Below are 8,582 nucleotides of genomic sequence, written 5' to 3'. Positions count from 1 at the left end.
GGGAGGCATATTACCCTTTTACTATATAGAGGCCTGGTGCATGGGTGGGGGCCGGCTGGTTTCCCCTGAAGGGTGTCCTGGATCAGGGTGGGGGTCCCCACTGGGGTGCCTGGCTAGCCTTGGTGAGGGCATGTTGGCTGTTTGCAGTTGGTCACCCACCCTTCAGGGTGGGGGTCCCCACTGGGGTTCCTGGCCTGTCTGGGTGAGGGGCTGAGGGCTGTTTTCAGGCTGGCGGGTGACGGAAGCTCCCAACCGCTCCTTTTTTTCTTTTTTTTTATTCAGGGCCAGCTTTAGCTCTGAGGCTCCAGCTCTTAGGCCTCGGCTGCTGAAAGCAGGTTTCTGGCCTTTGTTTACCTTCTGTATTTGAAACAATGTTGCGATCCTGCTTGCTGAAGCCCAGCGACTAAACTAGGTTTCTGGGGGTTTGTTTAGCTTCTATATTTGTAACATAGTTGCTTAGAGTTCTATATTTGTAACATAGTTGCTCAGAGGCCAGCAGCGGCAGGTGGGGAACGTTGGAGTCCTCCGTCACTGAAGCAAGCAAGCCTCATGTTCGCTTCCAGCTGCCTGGCTGCTGGCCGCCTTCTTGGCTGGCAATTAATTTGCATATTGCCCTGATTAGCCCATGGGAAGGGTAGCAGTCGTACACTAATTACCATGTTTCTCTTTTATTAGATAGGATTGGCTTCTCTCTCAGTAATGACTTCTATCAAAGGGAAAGTAAACATCACAAATTGGGAAACTTTTACAAATGAAAGGTCAAGAGAAAGATAAGGCTGAAAGTCATAACTTCTTGGATATTAATTAGTATGTTGTAGTGATGCCTTCCATTTGAAATCTCTGCCCCAATGAAAGAAAATAGGCAGCTTCTTAAATTCAGAAAACAGAGCAGATAGAGATCCTTAAAAGTATAACAGGTATTTTTTTATCAGCAAAGTTTTATTGTAAAATAAGGAACTAATATAAAAATATGATGTAAAAGGGGAAGAGGGAAAAGGGTATGGGTGAGGAATACAGATATGCATTATAGAATGTAGAATAAATTGATCCTGAACATTGGGGGGATGTAAAACATCTTGGAAGATACAGATCCTTCACTGGAGATGGGACCTTCCAAGGTGTGGGATGAGATGAGATCTCCTCTTCAGACAGCATTTGGCCAACCCAGCAGAGAAGGGACTTAGAAATTCCCTCCTCTTAACTACCTGCCAAGTCAGAGGAACCATTAACCCATCTACCAAAAGGGACAGGAAACCGGCACCCCTGAGGGAGCCTATTCCCAAACATACATAATTTCATTAACCCTCACATTAAGCCCCATAAGGTAGGTATGTTTATTGACATTTTATCAATGTAGACAATGAAGTTAGGAGAAATTAAACTTGAGATAGCTTCCCTGGCTAGTTTCCAACCTAGTGTGTGGCTGATTTAAAACTTAACCCTTACATGTAGGAACATTTTCCTATCCCCCCCCAAATGTTCTTCACAGTAAAGACCTTAAAAGTTAAATGGAAACATCTCAGCTCCCCCACCTCCCCTGAAAAACCACCAGTGCAGGCTAACTAACTTCTTTAGTATAGGCCTATGCCAAAGCAAACGGAATTCTGGGGCATTTCTGAGGCACAACTGTACCAAACAGAGGCTTAAGCTCCCAAACCCCAAAGAAATGCCAGGAAAGGGGATGTCAGTCTGAGTCAGGTCCCTCTCTCCTGTACATGAGTCTTTTTTTATGGCGGAAGCTAGACTGTCCCTTTTAAGACTTCAGTTGGCTGGAGTGAGTCTTGCTTCCACCCAGGTCCTTTCTAGCCTGGGCGTCCTTTAGCTCTAAGGCAGCGGTTCTCAACCTGTGGATCGCGACCCCTTTGGCGGTCGAACGGCCCTTTCACAGGGGTCGCCTAAGACCATCCTGCATATCAGATATTTACATTACGATTCATAACAGTAGCAACATTACAGTTATGAAGTAGCAACGAAAATAATTTTATGGTTGGGTCACAACATGAGGAACTGTATTTAAAGGGCCAGAAGGTTGAGAACCACTGCCTAAGGCTTCATTCAGTCTCAGAACATCTTGAAGAGTTCATGCCCATGGAACTGAAGGGTGAAATGTTCTCCATCCACTGGCATCTTGGGTGGGGGAGAGGAGTCAGTGTTGGTGGGCGGTGCTTGCTTAGTGCTTCCAGGGGGCTGCTTGAGACAAGGCTCCCCTTTCTTGCAGAATTTTTCTTTCTCTGTGCCCTGGTCTCTCCCTGGACAGGCACAAATACAAACTTCAAAGCTGTTTCACCCCAGCAGATTACCATTGGAATCTTCCAGTGTGATGATGGTGAGGATGGGCTGCTGGCTTATGTCCCCATACAGGAGCTGTTACACATGAAGCTGCAGTGGATGGTGGTATAGTCAGAGCCCACCTCAGGCGGCTTATGGGACACTACCACACAATGTCACAAAGTGTTGTTGTCATTCAAATACTCAGCACGCAAATTCCTTTCCTCTCGGATAAGATGCTGAGGAGGAATCAGACCATTACTATAGTCAGAGCAGCACTCATTGTGGGGCAGCACTCACGACCTCTGTCATGTGCTCACACTTTTTATAGATGGCCATGACAGGGACACGGGTACTAAGCGGGTGTGGGGAGTTGACCCACGGCTGCATGGGTGGGAGGGAGCAGGTCTTTGCCATCTGGCAAAACAGCTTGTTGAAGGTAGGCTAGTACGTGCAGGTTACAGACTTTGCTGTCCCAGAATTCAGAAATCCTAAACGGAAACCATAGCTACCAGGATAGGTCTTCTGGGAAGGGACAGAGGATGACAGGACCCAGGAGGTGGCTGGTGTTGGGATAGCAGCTGCTAGTGCAGGAGTTGCTGGCATACTGGAGGCTTCATTTGAACCTTTGTCCAGGCAGTTTGAGGTCTGGGGACATCCAGACCAGTTCATCCATTGCCTGGGAGTCTTTAGGATTCAGATTATTGTTTTCATAAACTCTAAACATCTGAAAATGTCTCCTGACTCAGAGGGGGATCCATGACTTCTGACTGTGGCTCATTCATTGCAACTCCCTGAAAGGCAATGTGGCTGCTCTCTTCTAATTGCTGGTGGTCTCCGACAATCCTTGGTGTTCCTTGACCTGTAAATGCATCGTTCCCACCTCTGTCTTCATCCATCACATGGCCTTCTCCCTGTGTGTGTCTGAACTTCAGGGGAACGTATCACAGTCCTGAGAAGCACACTCCAAGGCCAGAAGCCAGATGACCCTGGGGCCCAGGGGACACCTGTGTCCAGGATGGTGGCTTTGTACTTTTTATAACAGGTATTTTTTTTAAGTATCTGCTAAACCCCATGATAACCTTTCTAGAACTATCCACATCTTTGGGCAGGGGTCCTCAAACTTTTTAAACAGGCGGCCAGTTCACTGTCCCTCAGACCATTGGAGGGCCGGACTATAGTTTAAAAAAAAACTATGAACAAATTCCTATGCACACTGCACATATCTTATTTTGAAGTAAAAAAACAAAACGGGAACAAATACAATATTTGTATTTGCATGTGGCCCGCGGGCCGTAGTTTGAGGACCCCTGTCTTTGGGTTTATGTCTTCTAGGGAATGTAGTTAATGATAAAAACAAAAAAGGCGCCCTGACTGGTTTGGCTCAGTAGATAGAGCATCAGCCTGCGGACCAAAGGGTCCTGGGTTCGATTCCGGTCAAGGGCATGTACCTTGGTTGCGGGCACATCCCCAGTAGTGGGTGTGCAGGAGGCAGCTGATCGATGTTTCTCGCTCATCGATGTTTCTAACTCTCTATCCCTCTCCCTTCCTCTCTGTAAAAAATCTAATAAAACATATTTTAAAAAAGGCTTTAGCTATGAAGCCTGGTTTTATTATAATAGGAGAACAGAGTATTAGAAGTTTAAGAGGTAGCATAGAGGCTCTAATTTTTCAATAATCACTACATTTTAGAAAACAGAGAATTTTATTTTTTGAGAGTCTTCCAGATTCAGCATTCTATTTAGCATACAATTTACCTTACAAGCAGATGATGTTAGACCTAATAATATTTTTCAGAAGCATAACATTGAACATATTTTCTTATTTGATTATATAGAAAATATAAGTACATATCCTATACTGCAAAGGAAGACATAAATATTTTTAGTTCCTATTTAAAAATTTTAGTAAAAAAGTTAGTTGATCCTTGAAAAAATAATTGAATCTAAATTTATGTACATAATTTTACATTTAATTTGACTTTTTAAGTTTTAAAAAACTGTTCATACCAATTTTTGCTAGAAGGGATTGCTGAGTAGTATAATGTTTAGGAGCAATAGTTCTGAAGTAACACTTTTTGGCATCAAGCCACTTCCTGTTTTGGGTAATATCTCTATGCTTCCGGCTGCACTAATAATATCTTCCTGAGCAGTCTGACACATTTTAAGAATTTAATATATATATATATATATATTTATATATATATATATATATATATGCCTAAGTGACCGAATGACCAAATGATCTGTCGACCTGTCACTGTGACACACACTGACCACCAGAGGGCAGATGCTCAATGCAGGAGCTGTCTCCTGGTGGTCAGTGTGCTCTCACAGCGGGAGCACTGCCCAGCTGACGGACCGGTCCCAGAAGTCCACAAGCAGGGTTGTAGCCACTCACTCCCTCAGTAGTCCTGCAGGTCCAATCTCCGGACAATGGGCCAGGCACCGATGGACCAGCACCACCGGCATGATCTGGACAGTACCACTGGACTCCTGGAAGTCAGCCTGAGGCACTGTGGCCGCTTCCCCTCCCTAGACACTCCACAAGGAAGAAATGATATAAAAGCGGCCGCCAGGTAGCTCCCAACGATGAGTGCAAATATCAGCAGGATGGATTCCGATCCCAGTGGGCGCCAAACAAAGGGTTTATGGCTGGCGAGCCTCTCCTGATTGGGACTGACTGGGCATAAGCCCATGGCAGGCACAGTGGGGCCGGAATGAGCAGTAGTGGCAGGCAGGAGCATCAGGTGGTGTTGGACTATGGGTTTCATGCCAATCCCCGCAGGCCACCCTGAGGGACTGCACCCATGCACGAATTCGTGCACCAGACCTCTAGTGTAAATTTTATTAAAAAATCAAAATCAGGCCCAGACGGCATAGCTCAGTGCTTGAGTGTCAACCTATGAACTAGGAGGACATGGTTCAATTCTCGGTCAGGGCACATGCCCAGGTTGCATGCAAGAGGAAGCTGATCAATGATTTTCTCTTGTCATTGTTGTTTCTATCTCTCTCCCCTCTCCCTTCCTCTCTGACATTAATAAAATCTATTTAAAAAATAAAAATCAGAATATATATAAAATATTAAATATACAGGGACATATTACTTTATGTCATTAACTTTATCTTTTTCAGAAAGTGACAAATAAGAACATAAAGTTAACAGGAGACTTTAGAAATAGAAAGACTTCTTTTGAATGAATTGGTCACATTAATCCTTGTTCCATGCTTTTAAATGAAAAATTTATATCTCATTATTCTTCAAAATAATGTACCTTTAAATAATATTAATATTATGCCATCATATCAGCTATAAAAGGAAAAACTCTTAATTAGCAACAAGCATCTGATGAAAAATGATTGCCTCTATTTTTCACTATTGGTAAAGTTGCCCTTCTGTTACCACAACAACAACAAAAAAATACTTCCCCAGTAATTTTATAATCCACTTTATTCTCAAACATGAAGATAATTCTTTCTACAATGAAAATTACCTGTTTTGCCTCACATATCTCCATGATAAAAATCTTAATATATTTTCTACTTAAATATCTCAGTGATGAAAAACAATTTTCTTTTAGGCAAATGACCTTACTGTTGGACATCTTCAATTTTAAGAACCATTAATGAAATTCAAATACATTTTTGTCATTTGCATTTTTTTGAGATTAAAAATTTTAGTATCACACCAGAATGTGGGCTACAGATTCAATATGTCATTCTGAAAGAAAAAAAATTCCCAAACATGTTTGCTGTTGTATTGTAAAACTATCATTGGTGTTGAGTCTATCACTCAATTTAGATTATGTGCTGTAACAACAAATGCCAAAATCTCAGTATCTTAGTTCTTGCTTATGCTATGTGCTTATTACACTATAGCAGGATGACCACATATCATTGTCACTAAGGAGGGTAGAGTAGCCACCATCTTGAGTATCATTGGCAGCTTAGTCTGAGAGAAAGGAGAACATAGTAAAGCAATGGCTTTTAGATTATCTGTCCAGAAGTGTTACAGGTTACTTCAATTCACATTCCATTTTTCTTTTTATAAATTTTATTTTTCTTTAAAAAAATATTTTAAAATTATAATTTGCATTCAATATCTCTAGTACCACCTGGCACCATACATAATTATAATAATACTAGAGGCCCAGTGCACGAATTCATGCACGGGTGGGGTCCCTTGGCCTGGCCAGCGATCAGGACTGATCAGGGCTCTCCCCTGCCCCGATTGGGGCCCAGGGCTGATTGAGGCAGACAGGCCCAGGGGAGGGGGCGTGGGAAGTTGGCTTTGGGAGCACACTGACCACCAGGGGGCAACTCCTGCATTGAGCATCTGCCCCCTGGTGGTTAGTGCGCATCATAGCGACTGATCAACCAGTTGTTCATTTGTTTGATCGTTCGGTTGTTCGGTTGCTTAGGCTTTTATAAATGTAGATTATACATTAGATTTCTATGCTGAACTTTACATCCCCACGACTATTTCATCGCTACAATTCTGTACTTCTCAATCTCTTCATCTGTTTTATCCAGTCCCTCAACCCCCTCCCCTCTGGCAATCATCAGTCTGGTCTCTGTACCTTGAATCATTTCTATTTTGTTTGTGTATATTGCTCTTTAGGTTCCACATATAATTGAAATCACATGATATTCAACTTTCTCTGTCTTATTGCATTTATCATAACACTCTCTAGGCTCATCCATGCTGTCACAAATGGTAAGATTTCATTTTTTTATCACTTTCCATTTTTCTAGCATATCATATAGTTAGACATATCTTCAAGTGGGTGGGGACATGTATCAAGAATGAGAGGCAGAATAGCTATCAATAGCCCTAATGACCACCTGCTTTGATTTATGTATTAGAGGCACAGAGAACATGTAATTTATATCAAACTTTTAATTTAATTAAATATAAAAATTCAAGATATTTTGTCTATATAAATTAGCTAAATATTTATAAGCAAAGTTTACAAACTGTGATTTAATTTTTTTTTTCTTACAGCAAGGGATCATTATGTTACTCCATAATTGAAAACCTGATGAGAGAAAAGAAAGTAATAAACTCAATATCAGAGAGCTCTATGTAAAACCCTGACTTTTTCTCTTGGTACCTGGAGGACTTAATAGAAGATTTTTGATCTGCCCAGCCCAAAATTTCCTCAGGAAGATGGGATTGATATGACCTACCTTAACTAGGTTGTTGTAGTGATTAAATGAGCTAACATTTACATATATAGAGGGCCTACAAAAAACAGCCTACAAAAAGTTATATCCTATCCCTTTTTGCTTTAGATTCTTCTTTAAAAAAATTGATAAGAAGGTATAGCTTTTCAAAGGGTCCATCAATTTGACTCTGACAACAGATTAAAGAGAAGGCCTAGTGAAATAAGAAGGTATAGGCAGTTGCTCTAATTCTCTAAGTTATGCATAAGCAAGAGCCTCAAAAAGAAAGATCTAAGAAAGGTATAGCCTGGGGGTGAACAGGTAAAGAACAGGGAGAGGTAAAGTTGAGAAAGTTTAGATGAATAACTGTAACATGTTTTCATAGCAATTTTTACAATTAGTACATTATCTGACATTGCTTTTTTTCACACACAGTTGATATTTTACATTTAACTTTTCCTCCATATCATTTTTACACTTATATTTTTAATAAATTTAAAAGATATAAATATCTCTGCTTGGATTTTGGCTTTTTCCAGTTCCCCATTAATGTTGATATTTCTGATGATTGTTTAAATGTAATAGCAGTTGTACTTAAGAAGAACATTTCACATCCTACAGCATGAGAGAGTTCCTTTATTTATGCTCAATTCCCAAAATGGACCAACTGCAGACAGCTAAGCAGAGGCAGTGAATACTAATCAAAAGAGGAAGAATGGCTCGGTTGTGGTCATGCCTTAACAAGAAAGTCCTTTTCCAAAAAGGCTATCTGTTTTATATGCTACCTACATATTCCAAGTAAAAAGAGCCATTTCACAGCAACTGTAGAGTGTACTTGAAGAAAAGGTTTATAATTTGCTTTTCATAGTGCATAAAATAGAATTGAAGCCATCTAGCATTTTACTAGTATTTTTATTGTAAAGTGCATTCAAATTAGCACACATTAGATTTCATTACACACAACACACACCCAGAACTCTTTCACTAGTTTGAAGCCATCATTGGCAAAGGTAGAAGTTCTCTGTTTTCACTCAGGAAAATATAATTCAACAAAAGGCATGAAGTCAGCTATTTATGCTAAAATTACCCAGTAAAAATTTCAGTTTCTCTGTGACTAAAATCTTCCTGGTTTGCTGATAAGGAAATCTG

The 8,582-nt window shown here is 40.9% G+C and overlaps 1 pseudogene; it reads right to left on the bottom strand.

Annotated features, from left to right (window-relative positions):
• Positions 1 to 1,684: 1,684 nt before the first annotated feature.
• On the bottom strand, positions 1,685 to 3,167 carry LOC118654308 (annotated as a pseudogene).
• Positions 3,168 to 8,582: the final 5,415 nt, after the last annotated feature.

Source organism: Myotis myotis, unplaced genomic scaffold, assembly GCF_014108235.1.
Source record: "Myotis myotis isolate mMyoMyo1 unplaced genomic scaffold, mMyoMyo1.p scaffold_m19_p_4, whole genome shotgun sequence".
NCBI lineage: Eukaryota > Metazoa > Chordata > Mammalia > Chiroptera > Vespertilionidae > Myotis > Myotis myotis.
The sequence above is the reverse complement of the archived record's forward strand: the minus strand, read 5'-3'. Positions and strand labels throughout refer to the sequence as shown.